General features: G+C 39.4%; 1 long non-coding RNA gene across 21 annotated transcripts in view; it reads right to left on the reverse strand.

The window, feature by feature from the left end:
* The window catches only part of LOC149990560 (uncharacterized), a 66,142-nt gene extending 43,497 nt beyond the window's left edge, over window positions 1-22,645 (reverse strand). For 12 of the 21 annotated variants that reach the window (XR_016508663.1, XR_016508676.1, XR_016508671.1 and 9 more), the window contains exons 1-5: window positions 22,454-22,645; window positions 13,166-13,290; window positions 12,565-12,635; window positions 6,118-6,306; window positions 2,441-2,536 (exon numbers count right to left, since the gene is read on the reverse strand). This is a non-coding gene — a long non-coding RNA (uncharacterized LOC149990560). Of the gene's footprint in view, window positions 1-2,440; window positions 2,537-6,117; window positions 6,330-8,452; window positions 8,557-12,564; window positions 12,720-12,868; window positions 12,974-13,165; window positions 13,291-13,610; window positions 13,735-22,453 lie in introns of all 21 variants that reach the window. The other 9 variants (XR_016508681.1, XR_016508683.1, XR_016508669.1 and 6 more) reach the window with 8 other exon arrangements.
* Window positions 22,646-22,956: the final 311 nt, after the last annotated feature.

The raw sequence follows: 22,956 nt of genomic DNA on the forward strand, positions 1-22,956 counted from the left end.
GGCCCACAAACCCCTGGTGCTTCACGTCCCAGAGCTTCTCTGGAGCCAGGTACCACCCTTAAGGGGTATAACCATATTAAGGTCGCCTATATTTGGAATTTCATGTGATTATTTCCAAGGGGCCAGCCAATAACCTGTCATTATCTCAATGAATTTGTTTCTACCAATCAGAAGTGCATAGCACTTACTTCTACCAGTAAGAAGCATAGCAGCCCCTCAGGAGTAATACAATTTAGGAAATTGGCTATGATCTTGTAGAGAATCTCTTTGTTTCAAAGATGTTGTACAAACAAAATTGTGATATAAAATTTAGATTTCTTTAAATTTATTTATTTTAATTCTCACTCTAGGATGTTTATTGATTTGTAGAGAATGGAAGGAAGCGGGGAAGGAAGGAAGGGAAGGAAAGAGAGAGAGACATTGATTAATTGCCTCCCATACATGCCCCAACCAGGGATGGAACCTGAAACTTCTCTGTGCACAAGATGGTGCTCCAACCAACTGAGCCACCCAGATGGCAAAATTTAGATTTTATTTCCACTAGAAGGTGACACTTTGAGAGACTTGGTAGATGCTGCAGTCAAGCAGCTATAGAGAGATAAACCAGAGAAAATAAGGTAGACATGTCATAGTGTTGCCCATGCCCAAAATTCTTCTAAAGGAAACTACTGCAAACAAGCCTAAGAAAGCATTCTTGTGACCAACTGTTCCTCCTCCACATCTATGGTTGGTCAGATCAAGGGTAACTAAGAATCAGTGGAGAGATATCCACAAGCTGGTCAATAGCCTGTGACATGTCATGACCTGAAAGCTGTTCCCAAACAAGGATGAGGTGAGAAATTAGATTCAACTTACAATTAGGGAAAAATAGAGGAACAGAAATTCAGCATCTGAGATAAATGAATACATGATAAAAGGACATACCAAGAATGATTTAATTAAGATCAACTTGTTAGTAAGCACAGGAATCAGAAGCTGAAAATAAGCAGAAACTATCCATCGGTGATAGGATAAAGAACAAAGGATAAGGAAGCCAGTCAGTACCAGGAAGAGACTCATGGATATGAGGAAAGTAGGATTGTGTAGTTACTTATGAAACTGTCACTTCCCAAAATGGTCAAGTATGATTCTGGATGCCTCATGGTTGGGTTGGTTACCTTCTATTTTTAGGGCAATTAAATGATTCTGGATGTATTTATGATAGCTGATTTGTATTAGTCTAAAGTAGTTTGGGATCATACAAAGGGGAAGAAAGACATTTGTATTTAGCGGTCAATAGGGGAAAATGTCCTAGATCTGCCAAATACCAACTGCTACCTCTGTAGTCTCCAGAAACTTAACAACTCAAGGCAATCTGATTCTCAATTTAATGACAATTGGGCAGCATGAAGAACAAGAGCTAAAGCAGACAGTCTGCAGACAGAGACATGAGGGAGAATAAAAGCCATGACTATATAGGTTGCAAACACCGATGTTATGAATAAGAAAAAAAAAAAAAAAAAAAAAAACCCGTAAGTATTCAGTAGCTAGGAGGTAGAGGAAACCACAGTATAAGGAAATCAGTTGGTAGCAGAGGCAACATGTCAGGCAGAAGACCAGAGGAAAAAAGCTGAATCACATTAATACCACAACAGAGTCGAATTCTGTAAACTTAAGAAAGTTAGATTGTTATTATTATTTTTATTATATTTTTTCCATTACCATTTATCCCCCTTATAATCTCCTCCCCTCCTGTAAACTTCTTAAACTGATCCAAAGGACCTCATTTCTTGCAATAAAATTTGGATTGCTAGGAAGGCACTCTCGAAAAGGAATGTAACTATTTGGAATTGGTTATATTAAAGCAACAAGGTAGATAACCAAGCAAATCCCTTTGACATCCCAGAACGGATACTGATGACATGCAAAGCATATTGGCCTGGCTACCACCTGTGCTCGCAGAAACATAAAATTGTGAAATATGGATAGAAACAGCTAATCGGTAGAAGAGAATGGATGTGAAAAAGTACTCTAAGAGGTTATAAGGGGAGATGAGAGGCATGAATATGAGGAAGCCCACTATGACTACACAGAAACTAAGAGAGTAAAAGTTCTAAGAGTAAAATGTCACAGAGCAGGTGTTGGCAAACTACAGCACAGACACATTCTTCATTTATGTATTATCTATGGCTCCTTTTATGCTACAATGGCAGAAACAATAGGGTACACGACAACTGACAAAGGTTACCACCCCAGCCTAAAAACTCACTTTTGAACAGAGAAACAAAAAAGTAAGAAAATAAAATTTAAACTAGCAAATTCAGCAAACTTAATTCAAAATTCTTGAAAAAAAAATCCTTGAAAAGTAGAAAATTTTACTCTAGAAATGCAAGGTAGGTTCATTATTAGGAAATCTCTTAAATATAAAAAATAAAACAAAAAGCTCAAAGAAAACATTTACCTCCATGTTTAACAATCATGTCCTTGACTAAGATACCCATTCCTTTATCCAGATCACACTTTGAGATGTCAATGAAAGGATTAGTTCCTTCTAAACCTGAAAAATAAATTTAGGGTTTGATATGCAAATGATCAAAACCACAGCCCCCTCTACCTTAACTATTAGAATAGTGATTTATATCCAAAGTAACCTCTGTATTAGATTCATTTATGGGTAGAAGATATTTGCTGGTAAAGAGAGTAAACACTAGAGCTAATTATATAAGCATAAAAACAACAACATAAATATAAAGACAAAGTCACTATGATAAGGAAGAGGAACCTCTAAGGGATGGTAATAACATGGCCCATAAAGATTCTATCACTCCTCTAAGAACTCCAGCCAATGTCTAGATAACTATTAGGTCATACACATAAAACACCAATCACAAGACATTTTCCGGTTCTGATTCAAGTAGAGCTGTGTTATTGTTATTATATTACAGGCAGTGTGAGTAAAATTCACCCTGAATGTCTGCTTTAATGTATCACCTCAAGTTTTTTTGTTCTAAAGTTTTTGTGTATGTATACCAGAGAGTGGGAATGGCATGCTATATCCCATGGGCTGAATCCAGGCTGCTGCCCGTTTTGGTAAATGAAGTTTTATTGGAACACAGTCCTGCCCATTTGTTTCCATATTGCCTATGACTCCTTTCATGCTACAGACGGGGGCAATGTATTCAAATTAGGGTAAAGTCATAATTAGGAAACATAAGTTGTAACTTTTTGGATACTTGAGAATGTGTAAATATTAAAACAGTTACCCAGAAAAGAAGGAATAAATTGGGAGAACCATATATGATAGATGAATAACTACAATGAAGCATATAAAACATAACATAGTTCTTCCTGCATACATAAACCCAATTTGTGAATATGCTTTCTTGGTGAGTTTAATTTGGGTAGGAAAAAACTCAAAGGACAAACTGACTACTATGAGTTCCACACTTCCTAGGATTAGCTATACAACCAAGTCCTACAGAAAAGAAAATGGGTTGGGAGGGGGCTAGGATTTGTAGACATAGTTCATTTAATGTATGCCAGGAGTTGGCAAACTTTCTGTGAAGGGACAGATGGTAACACTTCAGGTTCTGTGGATCATCTGGTCTTTGTTGCAGCTACTCAACTCTACTGTGGCACAAAAGGCAGCAAAAGATAAAGAATGAGTATGATGGTTCCAACAAAAGTTTATTTACAAAAACAGGCAGCTGGCACGTGGTACATGGTTTGCCAATCTCTAGTCTATGCTAATTATCTGGACACTGTTACCTTAGCAGCAATAAAATTTATTAAAGTATTCACTGATAGGTTTTCCTGTTGTGTTCCACATGATACGAGCATAGAATAATTTTGCCAGCATTGTTTGCTAACAGAATGCAATTATGTGGAACGCTAGTCAGGACATGCTGATCTGCACAGCAGGTTACCTCAGCACCTGATGTACCTGCACCTGAATTAACATTCTGCAAGTTGATGGGATTTTCAGTTGTGGCTCCAATTCTTATCATTCCTTTTTTTTTTTAATATGTTTTATTGATTATACTGTTATAGTTGTCCCAATTTCTTTTCCGTCTGTTCCCCTCCACCCAGTAACTTGTCCCCCACCCCTTAGTCCATGCCCATTGGTTGTGCATATAGTTCTTCTCAACATCTTCCTGTCTCATCATCTCCCTCCCTTTCCCTGCTTCCCCCTCCCTGCTAACCTACCCCCATATGTTCCCATACCTATAATTCTTTTTCCCTTTTCATTGCCTACTTAGTTGCCTTTGTTTCGATTCCTTAGCTTCTGTTGTTGGTTGTTGTGATACAGTTTTCATTTTAATGTTCATAGTTTTGATCCTCCTTCTTCTAAACAAGTCCCTTTAACATCTCATATAACAGTGGTTTGTATCTAATGAACTCCTTCAGTTTCACTTTGTCCTGGAAGCACTTTCTCTGCCCTTCTATTCTGAATGACAGCTTCGCTGGATAGAGTAATCATGGCTGTAGGTTTTTGCTTTTCATTACTTTGAATATTTCTTGCTAGTCCCTTCTTGCCTGCAGTCTCCTTTGAGAAATCAGCTGATAGCCTAATCGTGACCCCTTTGTACATAATTGTGGGGGACAGACAGGCATGGGGAGATGTGGGAAGCATACAGGCTTGGTATAAAAGACTGACCACTGTGCGGAGCCGCCCCCAGCTGGGCCCTTAGCCGGCAGGTTGTCTTCCAGGCCTGCTCTGAATCCCACCCTCTGGGGGATTTTAAAGATAGAATAGAAATACAAAGTGGCTTTCAAGGAAAAGGGAACCTGCTCTGTTTTCTCTGTAAAACCTCAAATCCTTGTCAGTAAAATGTGAAGAACAGAACAATAAAGTAAGAGGAAATGCTTTTGACCTTGTGTAAAATACCTGGATGTTTCAACCCTGTATTGATCTGCATTTCCCTTTCACTCCCTACCATTTGGGGAAGTGCTGCATATTTTCCTTAAGTACTTCCGCATGTGGAAAGTGGATTAAAACCCTGGCTAATAAAGAAACAGGGCGATTTTCCACTAGAGAAAACCCCCTCCCTTCCTTCCTCAGATGGAGAGTGTCTAAATAGTTTCTTCATCCACTCCGAGGGACCCAGAGTCTCTCTCACATAATTCTCTTCTCTCTTGCTGCTTTTAAGATTTTCTCTTTATCTTTAATTTTTGTAATTTTTGACGTTTTGATTACAATGTGTCTTGATGTGGTTCTCCCTGGGTCCAGTTTATTTGGAACTCTCTGTGTTTCCTGGACCTATAAATCTACTTCCTTTCCCAAATTAGGGAAGTTCTGTTTCATTATTTTTTCACATATTTTTTCAATTCCTAGTTCCTCTTCTTCACCTTCTGACAACTCTATAATTCGGATGTTCACTCTCTTATGATGGTCCCAGAGGTTTCTGAGCCTCTCCTCATTTTCCTCACTTTTTGTTTCCTCTTTCTGCACTGGTTCACTGTTCCTTCCCTATGCTCTGATTTGTTGATTTGATCCCTGGATTTTCTTCCCTCACCACTTGTTTCATATGTGTTTTTGTTCATTTCAGAAGGACTAGCTTTCATGCCTTCCCCATCTTAATTAAGTCCTGCTCTCATTTCTGTAAGCTGTCTTATAACTATAGCTCTGAACTGAGCCTCAGAAAGGTTATCTATCTGTTCGTCCATTAATTCACGTATTTGCTTTCTGGTCAGCTGCATGATTGGGATCTCTATCATTATCTCTGCCATCCTGGCAGTTTTTTGCTTCCTTGGTGGGGCTGTCACACCTCCCACGCTATAGGGGGTGGAGCCCCGTGCACTCATCACTACCGGGCGACCCTTCTCACCACACTGGCGCTTTGTGTGGGGGCGGGGGTCCAAGATGGATTCCTGAAGTTCTCTCTCCACTGAGACTGGAAGCCTCCTCCTCCATCCCCACACCCTCTGAACCTCACAGCCCAAGGCAACGGGGGTCTTCTTTCCCCAGCGTTGGAAACACGAGCTAACGGGTTTGGTCTGCAGCTAGGGGTGCTCCCAGGTGCTTCTTGCCTCCCCTTAAATACAGGTGTCTGTGATTACTGGAGTCCCACTGCCCGTTGCTGCAGCTGCCACCGCCAGCACAGCTTGACCACTCCACCCCAGCTTCGCCCCGCCTACCCGTCCGGACGAGCACCACTTGTTTATAACTTCATACGTTGGACTTCCATGTAGCTTTATTTTCTGGAACTTCTGGTTATTTCTGGTTTTGTGGTAGTTGTAGTCCTTCTTAGTTGTGGATGGAGACGGAGCGTGTCAGTCTAGGCCTCCATCTTGGCTGGAAGTCATTATACCTCTTCATCCCTTTTTCTTTGGTGTAGAAAAAAGCATAACTTCACAGGAATTGTCTAATATAAACATCATGCAGGAGAGTGGGGTAGTAATATTATAAAAGGTGAGAAAAAAGATAAACAAATGATGAATGGCTGTGGGAAATAAATGCTAGTTCATCCAAAGTGGTAATCTCTAAACGTTAGAGGGACCTACACATCCCTCACACCATCTCCTTTCCAAAACTAAATCTCCCCTTGAGAATGAACTCTATATGTGCACACCTATGCCCTGAAAGTAGACATTGATGAGGATCCCACAAGGAGGCAGGAAGTCCCAACAACTTAGAATTCACTTGCCACATTCTAGTGCTTTGAGTATAGTGAGGTAATTAAGATCTCTGAAGTGTGGTCCTGGCTGCTGTGGCTCAGTGGACTGACTGAGTGCTGGCCTGTGAACTGAAAGGTTGCGAGTTTGGTTCCCAGTCAGGGCACATGCCTGGGTTATGGGCCAGGTCCCCAGTTGGGGCATGTGATAAGGTAATTAATCAATATTTCTCTCCCTCTCTTTCTCCCTCACTCTAAAAATTAAAGTTAATAAAAAAAAAAAAACAAGATCTATTCCATTGTGTAAATGTACCAGTTTTTTGATCCACTCATTTACTGATGGGCACTTAAGCTGTTTCCAAGCACTTGGCTACTGTAATAGCAGTGGGGTGGGGTGGGCAGGGGAGGGAAAAGGGGGAAAATTGGGACAACTGTACCAGAATAACAATAAAAAAATAAGATCTCTGAAGTGTGGCTCAGACAGCTCTACCACTGGCTCCCTATGTTATGTCAGTTGACATAACCTCTCCGATCCTCAGTTTTATTACCTGTAAAGTAGAAACAAATTCTACTTCCCAGAGTTACTGTTAAGTTAAAATGAGATAACAAATATGTGTAAAGTACTCATCTAGAACATAAAAGGCACTTATAAGTGATAAGTGCTACTACTAATATAATATGATTTTAGAAAGGAAATTTTCAAAAGTTGTGTGGGTGCTAGATGACTAGCATAAAGCAAAAGACAAGGTAAAAATCAACAGATATGCTGTCACAAAAGAAGGATGGATAATGGGGACAGTGAAGTCCTAGGAAAAACACAGGTTCAGTGAGCAAAAGTCACCTTTATACAAACTGTTTTGGCCCATACAGAGAAAGAGACAAGAGGACTTTTTGAAAACAGCATGCTAACATTCATATTCATATACATGAGCAATGTCATTTTAAAATACATTGTGCTAGAGGACATGGAATACAAGGACTACCTCTGTATCAACTCCCTTTGTATTCCAGACTTCTTCTTAGGTAAAAGCCAATTTTTTCTATCATTCAGGTTCCTTCTGCAGGCTGATCTATCTAATTTTGTCAGTAGGAATTAGCCAAGTACTCCAGAGTCTATACCAGGAACATTATGCTCAGAAGATACCATCTCAAGACCATGTTCATGGGAAAAAGTGACCTTTATTACTTCCATGAAAAATGGGAGATACCAAGGAATGATCTAGCCTTAAGGTATTAACTCTGGATGGAGGCATTACTAGCTTAAGACAGGGGCAACCTCTGCTTCCAAGAAGGGCCATTTTATAGATGCTGCTTAGTTTAATTATGAGACATTTCAGTACTCCTTGAAGTCTATTAGGGGTTAAAAGGAGGCTCCCTGGGGGGGGGGGAATATCTAGTCCAATTGGTTTAAAAGAAGTACAATTCAGAAGATTCTGCTCCCTCTGAAATTACTAACCCAAGGTGCCATGTACTTGGATGCCACTGAAACCATTAGCCTCTTGCTCTGAGCTGACTTTTGACAAGATATATGCAGTTCCATAGTCTGATAAAGAAAAAACTCTCAACAAGCCTGGTTTGAAAGAACAGACTCTCACTTCAAGGGAAGTGTGATTAGTGTTATGTTGACATTATTTGTGAAACGGAGCTTATGCTTCCTAGTTTAGTGGGAACCATTTCAGTTTTTCTAATATTTGGCAGGGGTGATCACAAACTGGGGAAGAATATAATTTACTTCAATTATTTTCAGAAAAATGTATTATAGAATAAGCTACAGGCTTTAAGTATTGGCCCCCAGAAATTATATTTCTAAGAGCCTCCCTGACAACTCAGGGCAAAATCAAGCTTTCCCCCCTAGTTACCTTAATCACTGAGAGGACCGCCTCTCCTGCTGCATGTTCCCTTACATGGAAGATCTGGTGAACTCTCTGAAAACACTTTTCAAAGATATCCTTCACAATTCAGCCTAGTGAAGGATTACAAAAAGAAAAAGATTGCTGTCATCATCTATGACCCTCCCATACTCTACACTGGTATTATAAAGGAAAATGGAGAAACTAGGGGAAAAAAAATCTCATTTACTATAGCAACAAGAAAAACAAAATACCTAGAAATAAATTTAACTGAGGAGGTAAAAGACCTGTACTGAGAAAACCATAGAATACTGAAGAAAGAAATTGAGGAAGATACAAATAAAAGGAAGCATATACCATGCTCATGGATTGGAAGAATGAACATCATTAAAATGTCCATGCTACCCAAAACATCTATAGATTCAACACAATTCCTATTAAAATAACAACAGCATATTTCACAGATCTAGAACAAATATTTCAAAGAGCTATTTGGAAAAACAACAAAAAATAAAGACTCTGAATAGCCTCAGCAATCTTGAGAAAGAACAAAGTAGGAGGGATCACAAAACCTAATATCAAACTACACTACAAGTCCACTATAATCAAAACAGCCTGGTACAGGCATAAGAACAGACATGTAGATCAATGGAATAGAATAGACAGCCCAGAAATAAACCCATGTCTCTATGCTCAATTAATATTTGACAAAAGGGGCAGGTGCATACAATGGAGTAAAAAGAATCTCTTCAATAAATGGTATTGGGAGAACTGGACTGGTACATGAAAAAGAAATTAGACCACCAACTTACACCATACACCAGAATACACTCAAAATGGATAAAAGCCTTAAATATAAGTCGTGAGACCATATAAGTCCTAGCTGAAAACATAGGCAGTAAAATTTCAGATATCCCACATAGCAATATTTTTGCCAATATATCTCCTGGGACAAGTGAAGTAAAGGAAAAAGTAAACAAATGGGACTACATCAAATTAAAAAGCTTCTGCATGGCTAAAGAAACAATCATCAAAATTAAAGGAAACCGACTGTATGGGAAAACACATTGGCCAATGATACATATAAAGAACTCATACAACTCAACACCAGGAAGACAAACAATTCAATTAAAAAATGGGCAGGACTTCCGGCAAAGATGGAGGCCTCGACTGACATGTTCTGTCTCCCTCCACAACTAAGAAAGACTACAACTACTGCAAAACCAGAAATAACCAGAAGTTCCAGAAAATAAAGCTACATGGAAGTCCAATGTATGAAGTTATAAACAAGTGGTGCTCGTCTGGACAGGTAGGAGGGGCAAAGCCGAGTCAGAGAGGTCAAGCTGTGCTGCTGGCCGCAGCTTCAGCGATGGGCAGCGGGACTGTGGTAAGCACAGACGCCTGTATTTAAGGGGAGGCAAGAAGCGCCTGGGAGCACCCCCAGCTGCAGACCAAACCCGTCAGCTCACGATTCCAACGCCGGGGAAGGCAGACCCCCATTGCCTTGGGCTGTGAGGCCCAGAGGGCGTGGGGATGGAGGAGGAGGCTCCCAGTCTCTGAGAGGACAGAATGGCAGGAATTCATCTTGGACCCCTGCCCCACGCAAAGCGCCACAATGTGGTGAGAAGGATCGCCTGGTAGTGAGGAGTACATGGGGCTCCACCCCCTATAGTGTGGGAGGTGTGACAGCCCCGCCAAGGAAGCAAACACTGCCAGGATGGCAGGGATAATGACAGAGATCCCAATCACCCAGCTGACCAGAAAGTAAATGCATGAATTAATGGACGAACAGATAGATAACCTTTCTGAGGCTCAGTTCAGAGCTATAGTTATAAGACAGCTTACAGAAATAAGAGTGGGACTTAATCAAGACGGGGAAGGCAGGAAGGCTAGTCCTGCTGAAATGAATGAAAACACATATGAAACAAGGGAAGGATGAGGGAAGGAAAACCAGGGATCAAATCAACAAATCGGAACATAGGGAAGGAACAAACAGTCAACCAGTGCAGAAAGAGGAAACAAAAAGTGAGGAAAATGAGGAGAGGCTCAGAAATCTCTGGGACAATTATAGAGCGAACATCCGAATTATAGGGTTGTCAGAAGGTGAAGAAGGAGAACTAGAAATTGAAAAATTATGTGAAAAAATAATGAAACAGAACTTCCCTAATTTGGGGAAGGAAATAGACTTACAGGTCCAAGAAGCACAGAGAGTTCCAAATAAACTGGACCCAGGGAGAACCATACCAAGACACATTATAATCAAAATGTCAAAAATTAAAGATAAAGAATCTTAAAAGCAGCAAGAGGGAAGAAAATTATGTACAAAGGGGTCCTGATTAGAGTATCAGCTGATTTCTCAAAGGAGACTCTACAGGCAAGAAGGGACTGGCAAGAAATATTCAAAATAATGAAAAGCAAAAACCTACAGCCATGATTACTCTATCCAGCGAAGCTGTCATTCAGAATAGAAGGACAGAGAAAGTGCTTCCAGGACAAAGTGAAACTGAAGGAGTTCATCAGATCCAAATCACTGTTATATGAGATGTTAAAGGGACTTGTTTAGAAGAAGGAGGATCAAAACTATGAACATTAAAATGAAAACTGTATCACAACAACCAACAACAGAAGCTAGGGAATCGAAACAAAGGCAAACTAAGTAGGCAATGAGAGTGGAAAAAGAATCATAGGTATGGAGAACATTGGGGGGAGTTCAGTGGGGAGGGGGAGGGGGGAAAGGGAGGGAGATGATACAGGAATTAAGAAGCATAGTAGGAGGGAGTGGAGTTGATAGGTAGATGTTGAGAAGAACTATATGCACAACTAATGGGCATGGACTAAGGTAGGGGGACAACTGGAGGGGGGGTCACTGGGTGGAGGGGAGCAGAGGGAAAAGAAAAAATTGGGACAAGTGTAACAGAATAATCAAAAAACATATTTTAAAAAAATGGGCAAAGGATCTGAATAGACACTTTTCCAAGGAGGACATACAGATGGTCTATGGACATATGAAAAGATGCTCAACATCACTAGGCATTAGAGAGAGATGCAAATTAAAACCACAACGAGATATCACTCACACCTGTCAGAATGACTATCATTAATAAATAAACAAACAAGTGCTGGCAAGGATGTGGAGAAAAGGGAACCCTAGTGCACTGTTGGTGGGAATGCAGAGTGGTGCAGCCACTTGGAAAATAGTATGGAGTTTCCTCAAAAACTTAGAAATGGAATTGCCTTCTCATCCTGTGATTCCACTGCTGGGAATATACCCTAAGAATACCAAATACCAATTCAAAAGAACCTATCCACCCCTTTGTTCATAACACCACTATTGTATTTACAATAGCCAAGTGCTGGAAATACCCTAAGTGCCCATCAGTAGAACAATGGTACAATTTACACAGTGGAACACTATGCAACAGAAAGAAGGAACTCCTAACTTTTGTGACAGCATGGATGGAACTGGAGAATATTATGCTTAGTGAAATAAGCCAGTCAGTGAAAGATAAATACCATATGATCTCACTTATAAGAGGAATCTAATGAATAAAATAAACTAATGAGCAAAACACAACCAGAGACATAGAAACATGGAATAGACTGACAGTGGCAATAGGAGAGAGGGGAGGGGTCTAATGGTGGAAAGAAGGGGAAGGGATTAGGCAAAGAACATGTATGAATCACCCATGGATATGGACAATGATCAGAGGATTGACTATGAAAACACTGGATGTGCTGGGCAGAGGAGGGCAAAGGGGAAAAATTGGAACAACTGTAATAGAATAACAATAAAAAGGGAGGGACGGGAAGTAGGGGGAAAAAATGCAAGGTATTGTGTAGTCTAACCCAACTATTTTTAATGCAACTTTCACACCACAATGAAAAAGTTTCTCCTAACTGTTATAATATATTATGCATTTACTTGTTATTAATTCCTTTGTCTACTGTCACAAGAATGAAATTTCCATGATGGCAGAACTTCATTAATATCTAGAAGAGTGTCTGACACTTAGTAAGCATTTAATAACTATCTGCTGAAGAAAGGGGGCAAGTGTTGCAGTATGATTATCTCTCCTCTTACCAGTACCTGGAGAACCCCACCCAAACCACTAACAACTTACCAAGGCTTCCCAACTGCCTCACAAGAACATCCAAGGCAATGGTGATTCATTCTTGCTTGCTGGTGAATCCGCTGAACAGAAAGCCTCAGTATAAGTGGCAGGTAGGTTTTAGCGTTGCTCTTGAGAAATGACAAGGTTTCTGATTGCCTAGGAATCTGCATTTTAACAAACATCCCAGGTGATTTTATGCACAATAAAGTTTTATACCATGGAAATTTCCTTCATCAGGGGAGCACAATTTCAGAGGCTATTATAAAAATCTTTCAGTGTGGAATAAAAAATGTTTCTGCTTCACATGGCCTACCTGGACTTAGATAGGGTCTAGAGGAAGCACAATACTGGTTTAGATTCAAATCCATTTTCTATACCAACTAGCTATAATATTGGGAAAGATATCCAATTCTCCTATCTGCAAAAAATGGGAGAACGAGAAAAGGAGAGGTTAGGCTGATTACTGTCAAGTATAGTTTGAATATTTTAAGACCCTTTAAAAAATATCATAATGGAAAAACACCAGGTAATTGCCTAGTGCTTATTAAGGCTACCTTCCCCGCCCCTTCCCACTAACTGGGCAAGCCCACCAAAGCCACTGGCCGCTTACCAAGACAACTACACACAAGATGTTGATTTGAGCCTCTGCTAATTTTCTGGTAACCTCACTGGGGCAGATAGGGCTCAATATACTTCTTTACCAGTGGCATGGCTTTTAATTGCATTTGTTGTTACCTATAGGATTGGGAGAAGGAAGAAGAAAAAAATGTAAGATAGACAGTAAAGATTTGACACCTAGTTTTAATTTTACTTTCACCACATTAGTCAAGTCATCTAGTCCGCACCATGAACCTCAGATTTCACTCGTGCTAAGCATTATTATTAGCATCACAAGTATGCCCTTTATCTGGAAAAGGCCATTGCACCACCTACAATTATTTAATAAGGATTTTTGCCTCTATTTTAAATAAGATCAAAATTATATAACTTGAGTACAGAGTCACCAAGTAACTATACCGAAGTGTTAGAACTCAGATGTGAACTCTGATGCTGACCTTTTTAGCCGCCTGCATGTCCTTCCCTCTTTAGATTTCAATATTCCCATGTTTGAATGCAGGTAAACTTGATTTCTTAGCGGTCCTTCTGTGTTGGGCAGTTATGACCTTTTGTTCCGTACTCCTGAATAAAAGAGCCCTGTAAAATTGAATAAAACTTCCATCTAATTATCAGATGGCATTTGGTTCACACTGATGAATAAAGGTAATAAAACTCTCGGCTCTGGACCAAAGCCTGTCATTTACAATCCCAACTCCCACCAGGACTCACCTTACCCATACATGAAAAGGAATTGAACATATCTTTTCCCTTATCAGCTACCTGAATTACCAAAAGGATCACAAGGAGCTACATAGGCCCTTGGTTAGTCCCCTATCTCCAAGACTCAAACACTAGGAAGAATAGGGCTCTGAGACATGAGAGTTACACAGGATAAGCCAAAGACAATCCCAAGGGGTGCTTCTTTCTAAATAAGCACATATTATTGCCCTAAGGTTCTCAGTTATTAGCTGCTTAGCATGAAAAGCAACCCAGGACTCTGGCAATTCAGCAATGGCCCAAAGCCGAGGCTATTAATTATTATCATTAGATACTGGCAGCACCAGCTAGTGCAACTAGGTTTCCTGTTGCTCAGTGTGAGGCAGGCAATCCTCAAATCCTAGATATACCAAAAAATTTCTCAGGGCTCATTTTTAACTACTTCACGCACCACCAGCCAAAAAAAGAAAAGTATGTCCTTTTATCTACTCATGATCAGGAGATCCCAGCAAAAAGCTCTCCTACCATAGATTTGTGCTGCCAAATGTTTGTGTGTGTTGGGGGTGGGTGGTGGCCAGGTACAGGAGCCTTGATGGGTTTTAGCCATCTCTTTATTGGATAAAGTAAAGCAGCCATTACTGGAACAAGATCTGCATGCCCACAAGCAGCTGTTGCCACTAGCAATTAAAGGAATGTGTAGGGGGCCTAATCGGGAAATAAATGGTAAGTGTAAACTTTGATATGTGAAAATGCCTGCACTAAGGAATCAAGAGTAGAGTAGTTAGTACTTAGTGCCTTCCTCTCAAGACAGAGATCTTATTCCCACCACTCCCATCTCCCAGACCACTCAGCTCTTTTCCAAAGTAAATTACTGCAGTTTCTGGCCCCATTTATTCCACTTTTGCTCAGGTGAACAAATTTCAAAATAGAAATAGTTTCAATGTTTGCCTAATTTTGAAAATCATCAAGGCATAGTTTTTAAAAAATCCAGAAATACATTAAAAGATGAAGTAAAAATCCCAGAACCTCAGAAAGTTTAACACTTGATGTATTTTCTTCTAACTGGTTTCATGTGCATATACCAACATGAATTTTTTTTCCACAAAAATTAGATGAAACCTTACTACTGCTCTGTAGCCTTTTTTCAATTAATATACTGGGTATATCTTTGCCCACGTGATATGTTTTAAATGTAATAATGTATTTTTTATTAATTATTTATTGCTAAGAGTACTACAAAGACAAGTAAAATATGGCTTTTGCCCTTGACCTTAACTGAGGGATATAGACACAAAAAGGTAACATTCATCATTATTATGTTATAAAGATAAATAAGATTTCAGTTCATGGTTCTTCCTAATTAAGTCTACAGTTATTTTTAACAGAAAAGGCCCAAAAGAATATTATTACATAATAGTCCAAATAAAAAATCTATTTGCTAAAATTCCAAGGAGCTGTGGCTAAATGCTGAGTATTTCCTCAGTGGCATCTGATGTGAATTCATTGTAAAGAGCCATGTGGACTCAACTATCAACAACTGAATCTAAAAAATAAAAACAAAACCTAACTAAGCAAACTAGAATAGGAATAGAATATAGGTATGGGGATCATTTGGAGGGTTATCAGCTGGGACTAAGAAGCATAATTGGTTAGTACAAAATAGACAGGGGGAAGTTAAGAATAATATAGGAAAGGGTGAAGCCAAAGAACTTATATGCATGACCCATGGATGTGAATTAAGGGGGATTGCTGGATGGAGGAGGGGTACTGGGCAGAGGGGAGCAAAGGGAAAAAGTTGGGGCTACTCTAACAATATAATCAATAAAATATACTTAAAAAAAGAACCATATGGAAGCCGCTTAGAAAACCACATGCCCCACAAGCCAGTGAAGTGAATAAAGTACAGGGCAGTACATTGTTGGAAGGATTCACTGATACTATACTTGGACTTCCATCTTTTTTTCTCCTATTATTTCCAGTAAACAACAATGGGCTGCAACCATTTTCTTTCAGAAACAAAATGGCTTCTCCCCCTGGGACTCTCATTTCCAAGCAGATCTGCTTATACATAATTATGTTACAGTGGTATCCATGGCAACTTGGAAAATACAGATAAGAATCAAAAGAAACTATTTTTTCAGCACCATGATGGGTCAGATACAGATGATCAAAATGGATGACAAAACAAGTATTTTAAAAACATATCCAACAAAGATGAATGAATATGCAACAAAGTAAATATAGCAAAATGTTATTTATATCATCTAAGCGGTTGGGTATGTGGGTTTTAACTGTATAATTCTTTCAAATTTTTTGTATGCATGTTTGAAATTTTTCATAATAAAAGGCTGGGAAAAATCAAGTAAGCAGTTTCAAAAATAATGCTCTAAGGTCTTTTCCTCCATTTTTCTTTTACAATAAGACTATCTGATATTTTCTCCATTTTGTTTTTTTAGATCTAACTTTCTTGCATTGGACTTGGAGCTCCCCAGCTTTTTAATGAAGTGAAGTGAATCACAATATACTCATAGGCAGGTTACCAAAACAGTGTGTGGTAGGTTAGGGAGGATTAGAGGGGAGAACCCCAAGTTCTTGGAAGTTCAGGCTCACTACCTACGTAAGTCTGAATAAGTGATTATTTCAGAAACCCCATTTCTTCATTTAAAAATAAGCATTCAGATTCTCTAAATATTTGCCTCATCCTACTTTTCTGTGTCTTATCACATTAATTCCTTATTTTCTACAATGTATTCTCATTACAAAGAGCTCTTTAAGGAGGAAAGTAAGGGATAAAGCACCAAGGCATATGCTCGTGTGCTTCAAGTTAGGATATAACAAAAGGAATTTCTAGAGCAGAACTTCAAAACTTGTAGTTGAAGTATACAGTACAACTGAGTGATCATACAATGCTGGGGGAGGCCTTACAATCTCCTAGTTTGAAATGTAAACTAGCTGGACCCTCTGTAAAACAGGAAAAAGACTTGTCATAAGTAACAATGAGTGAGGTAAATAAATGAGACTCTAAGATGCTAAAAATATCTATGGTGAATGGAGAGGGGAATGAAACTATCACTGCTGAGTGATGATCCAAAACAAGGTGAGCAGTCTTTCTGCAAAGGGCCAGGCTTTGTGGGCCAGCATGTCTGATGCAGCTATTCAGCCCTGCTGTCGTTAACCAATGAGGCCTCAGACAAAATATCAGTAAATGTGCGTGGTTGTGTTCCAACAGAACTTTATTTGCAAAATCAGGCAGCCCATGAGCTATATTTACCCACCCCTGATCTAGAATGTGGAGCCCAACCTAGGAACACCATTTGGAAGACGACATGAGGAGTGAAAAGGGAATGACCATACAAGTAGGAACCATTTAGCAAACACTGGGCAGTGAGGATGGGGTTCCCAATCTGGCAGCTATCCCCCAAGTCCCAGCAGGGAAGAGACTGTCAGCAGTAACAACAGTACCAACATATGTAAGTGCCAAAGACCGAAATCCAAACACAAGAATAACTTTATCTCAGGAGAAACTTTTGAGAATATACATACAGAACTTGAAAGAAATAGCAAGTTTCTGACCACATGCATTTTGAAGAAAGAATTGACAGTACAGAGCCTGTGGCGATCACCTTAGTGGCACACAATAAATGTTTCTTGATGAGTCATTCATTTAATCATCCAATGAACATTTACTGAGGCCTACTAACATGCCAGGCTGGGTTCTGGAGATGAAGACGCTGTCTCTGTCCTCAAGGACCTCACAGTCTGATAACTAACATAGGAAGGGGGTAGGAAGTGGGAGAGGCAAAAAATAGACAATTACAATACAACCTGGTAAGTGCTATAACAGTTTGTATTGAAATGGCTGATATAAAATTTCTCTCCAGTGGCTGTAATGTCAAGAGAGAAGGGAGGAACAAATTGTAGAAGTCAAAGATATAATTATATGCTTTTAGGCTACTTTAAAAACCCAGGCTCTTCCTAACTGCTGATCACAGATGAATTTGGGAACTAGACACTGGCATGATGTAAAATGGGACTCCCATTCTTAAGATGGGAACAGACCTCCTGTGTCTCCTCTACAACACAAGCTTTATTGTTGTTGTTTCATTTCATTCTGCTTAATATACATCTGCCAACCACATCAACCACAAATACAAGCCTGATTTAACATCTGTAACTAGAAAAATGCTGAAAATGGGAGCTTACAACTGGATTAGCCCAGTGTAAGTGGATAGTAAAAAGCAGTAACAGCTTTGCTTTGTACTTATAAATCCAATAATCTCTTCATTAAAAAAATTTAATTAGAATGTTATAAGTATAAAAGATATAATACAGCTCATGGAGTGGGAATAATAATTTAAAAATTTTTACTTAATAAATATAATTAGATTCCCCCTGAAGTCATTACACTGGTCTTGCCTATACTGTTCCATTCTGCCATTTGTCAGCCCACACTCACAATGCTTTCTTAGGTGTTGCATTTTATACTGCCAAAGACCTTAGTGTTATCTATAAATGTGGACACTACACTACACCCATATCCTCCCCTAGATCAGTCATAAATATTCAAAATAAGATCAATGCCTGAATGGACGGGAAAGAGGGTACTGTTTTGTGTTTTGTCTAATTTAGTTTATTAGGGACAAAATGTTGCCATGTCCTCTCTCCACACCCATAGCCAGGGAGCATCACTGCTGTGCAGAGCTCAAGAATGCTTTCCTTTTAGATAAAAATAAATGGCTATCTACTTAAATGACAGACAAATGTTATCTCAAATTGGCTACCAAGAATTTGACATGTATTGCACTCTGCAGTTGTCTTTGGAATCACAAACCTTTATTCAGACTCAAAGGCAACAAACATATATATATACGAGGAGTGTATGTGCAACAAATGACATTTGTCATTTGCAACAAATGAGAAGGGGTAATAAATCCTCATACAGAGCACATAATATAGAGCTTTTACAAACAGATAACATTCAGACTCAATTAAATAGCTCACAAAAGGAAATGAGCTAATCATTAACATTTGTGAATCCAGCCTCACCAATAAATAATAAGAAAAAATATCATACAAATATACCATTCTTTTACATATAAAGTCAGCAAAATTTTTTTTAAGTACCTAAATGACTGAGTACAAAATCTGACATAATTTTTTGAAACACTATCATGGCAAGTCTTTATATATAATGTTCAAACTTTTTGATGAATAATTCTAAGTCTCAAACTATATTTTATGAAGAAATAATTTGAGATAAATGATAGAAACTAAATGAAAAGACATTCATTACATAATTTAAAATACTGAAGCTCTTGAAATACTTCCATACAATAAAATATAAAACCATTAAATGACAATTATAAAGAATGTTTAATATGAAGAAATGCATGTTATAATGTTAAACACAAAATACGGTATAAATAGTACAAATATATGAGCAACTGTAAAAAGTGAAGAGAAAATGAAAAGAAGTGAATACATTTGTTAATACTGGTTATCTCTGGGTAGTGAAATTATGGATTTTCTCCATAATTGATGGATATCCTCAGACAAAGCTGTAATGAATTATTTACCAAGTTTCCAGATTGATTGAACTATTCAAACATAAACACAAGAAAAGTTAAAAAAGACAGAGAGATTTAACCTCATGATTTCTAACCAAAAACTTAAAAACAAAAGTTAAGAGGCAAACAATAACCTGTAGTATGTATTTATAACATTACAGAAATCTGAGTAATAGCCTTTATTTACAGAACACATTCAAATAGATAATAATAATAAACACTAAACTAAAATTCTTGCATAAAAATGAAACAAAGACATGAATTACCATCACATGAAAGAAAATAAAACTGCTAAGAAATATATGGACGGAAAAAGAATACAAACTTACTAATAAGCAAAGAAAGGCAAAATTAAAATAATACTGTTTTTACCCATAAAATATTTAAAAACAAACACTACTCAATGCTTATGTGAGTAAAAATTGGTACAATGGTTTATGGAAGAAATGTGGCAATATGTGCTGAGTGTTAAAAAAACGTTCATACCCTTTGATGTAGTAATTCCACTTTGGTATCTATCCTAACAAATAATAAAAGAAATGCAGGTGGTGTTTTCAGTCTTTTAGTATATGGAAAAAAGCAATAATGTTTTCTTTATTATTAGACATTTGTATTAACACATCAAAATGTTAACAATGGGGTAACGAAAATCTCTACTGCAGCAAATGATTGGTTGTCTCAAAGCATTAGACCAGTCCTGGTTGGTGTGACTCAGTGGATTGAGTGCCAGTCTGCGAACCAGAGGGTCACCAGTTCAATTCCCAGTCAGGGCACATGCCTGGGTTGCAACCCAGGTCCCCAGTTGGGGGTGTGCAAGAGGCAACCACAAACTGATGTTTCTCTCCCTCTCCTTCTCCCTCCCTTTCTCTCTCTCTAAAAATAAATAAATAAAATCTTTAAAATATATATATATATATATTTTAAAAGCATTAGATTACATCTCAGATCAGACAAAACAAGAAGAGTGTGTCTAGCCTGCCACAGTTGAACATTTTAAACCTTCTGTAGAACAAAAAAAGCACAGATGACAAGGGTAGATAAGGATGGCCAGCCCACCAGGTTCCAAATTAACAATTCTTTCCTTTATGTAAAGACTTGGACAACTCACTTAATCCGTGTCCCTCAAATCTGTCATTTGTAAAAGATGAACAATGGTGCTGCAACTTTATAAGATTGTTGAGAGTACTATATGAGTCAAGAAATGTGTAAAAACACATAGAGCAGTATCTGGCATAGTTTAAGTGCTATGGAAGTTTAAGTATAATTATTATTATAGATAAGGAAACAGGACCAGAAAAGGAAAACGACCAGCATGAGATCACAGCTAGGATCACTGAAAAAGACCCGTCTCCTCAATTCTGAATCCTGTGCTCTTTCTACTACATATTTAAGTTCACCTTTTAGCAATTAACAATTGATCCTCATTAACAGCCCTCTGAGAGATATGACAGCACAGCTACCTAAAAAAAAAAAAAAAAAAAAAATCCTCCTAGACAAAACCGTGCTCAAAGTTCTATAGAAAAAAATAATTTAGAGAAGAGGGTGTGAGCCCAGGTCACCTTCATACCATCAATCATCATTTGCGTAAATCCTAGGTTTTAAAGCGAAGTGTGACGAGCATTTGGAAGCACAAATCCTCACCCCAACAGTCTCAAGGGTAGAAAATCAAGGGCTGTTGACAACATAACAGTAGATTCTCACTATACTGCAACTACCGTGTTCTGATACTCAGAAGGGATAAAAGTATCCAGAGACAAGTAAGTACAAGAGCCCAAGATCTGCAAGTCCAACAGAGAGCCTTCCAAATGTGTACTGCCTGAAAGTGGCCAGTGTCCAAATGCTCTGGTTTTACTTATTTCCTACACACACAGCCAGCTGCTGTAACCTTCTCGAGTCATCATTGCCTCCACATGTTTAAATTCACAGTATCAATAGGCCAGTGGCAGGCTAGATTCCGGGTTCATTTTTGGTGGATTTGGCCACAGCCCAGGAAAACTCCAACTCAGGCTGATCTCTTCACTCAACTGTAAGTCCTGGTACCCCAAGATGGGCAAGTAAAGATAACTTACCTCCCACCTCCCCATTCTGCAATCTTAATTACGCGTATGTGGCGCCCCACCCATCCATCGTTCCTTCAGTAATACCCTTGCGCACTTCTTTCTTACCGTTAGTCACTGTCCATGTTCTCTCGAACACGCACGCACGCCCTCACGCTCCCTGTCAAAAGTGGCTGCCAACTACTAGAAACTTTGCTTTCTTAAACACTCCTTCGATTCGCCCCTGCCAAGTCTTGCGCATGCGTCCCTCTCTCCCGTCAGGTCAGGTCGCAAATATCCCTGCCCAAGGCCGTACCTCCTCCAGCCTGTCAAATACACACGCGCAACATTCCCAACCTTTCGTATTCTCTGTCCTTCCACCTCCACTTTATATATACGTATATGCCTGCATACATATGCCTGATGGTTATTTGGACGTGTTTCTTGCCACATTTGTGTCCCAGAGCTCAAGGAGAGCCATTCTTGCCTAATGGGAGTAGGTGTGTTAAACTAGGGAAGTGGAATGCGGAAAAGATGGCATTCCAGGTGACTTGAGCAGATGACAAATCTAGATGGAACCCGTCCCAACCCCGAGGGAGAGGCTAGAATACTCTCGAATTCTGAAATAAGACCCACCACCCTGAACAAAGGCAAAGTAAGTTCTCCTCATCAGATGAGCTTAGTCCTAAAGCCCAGCCCTCTAAAATACATATGCTATATATGAGGAACTCCATAATTTTAAAACAGGGAACGTTATGGAAAACACCGAGGCTGGGGTGTCTCAATCCTGGTTAGAGGAAAGGAGTCTGTATTCCTTTCACAATGGTAAGCACATGCTCAACTCCCTTTTGTAGTCTGAGGCCTGTACTGTCCCCCATTTTTTCCGTCTTGTGAACAGAGAGAACACACAAAATTAAATATCTCCCTAGCCCGAGTTCCCTCCGCCGCCCTCCATGTTCTGTCCTCCTGTCGTTCCTTTACCTAGTGGCTGAATCGGGTGTCGTAGAATGAATTTTTAGTACCGGCCGTCCCAAGACGGGGAAGAGGGAGCGGCGTCACCGACTTCGCGGCTCCAGAGTGGCAGGAGCAGGCCAAGGTGGTGGTGGACAGCGGGCAGAGGCCAGCTGAGCCTCCAGCCGCAGCGCCGCTGGAAGGAAAAGACTGCCTCGGCGGAATTGCTGCAGTGTGCTTCCAGCGCATGCGCTGAACACACCCTCTTCCCTACACCCCCACCCACCTCTGGCTCTTACAGGTTAATCTTTAGGCCTTCTTCACCTCTTCCTGGGTGTCCACGTCCCTAACCCAACCTGCTTCTTTCACCTTTCTTCCTTTTGGTTGCACTGGCCTGCACCACCACCCCTCCTTCAGCCCATACTTCCTTTGTCAGTTCCTCTCCTATTCTTCTTTTTTAAACAATTTATTTTATTTTTTTGTTCAGTTACAGCTGTCCCAATTTTTACTCCATTGCTCTTCCCCGCGCTGCC

Source organism: Furipterus horrens, unplaced genomic scaffold (genome assembly GCF_987537825.1).
Source record: "Furipterus horrens unplaced genomic scaffold, mFurHor1.1.pri manual_scaffold_17, whole genome shotgun sequence".
NCBI lineage: Eukaryota > Metazoa > Chordata > Mammalia > Chiroptera > Furipteridae > Furipterus > Furipterus horrens.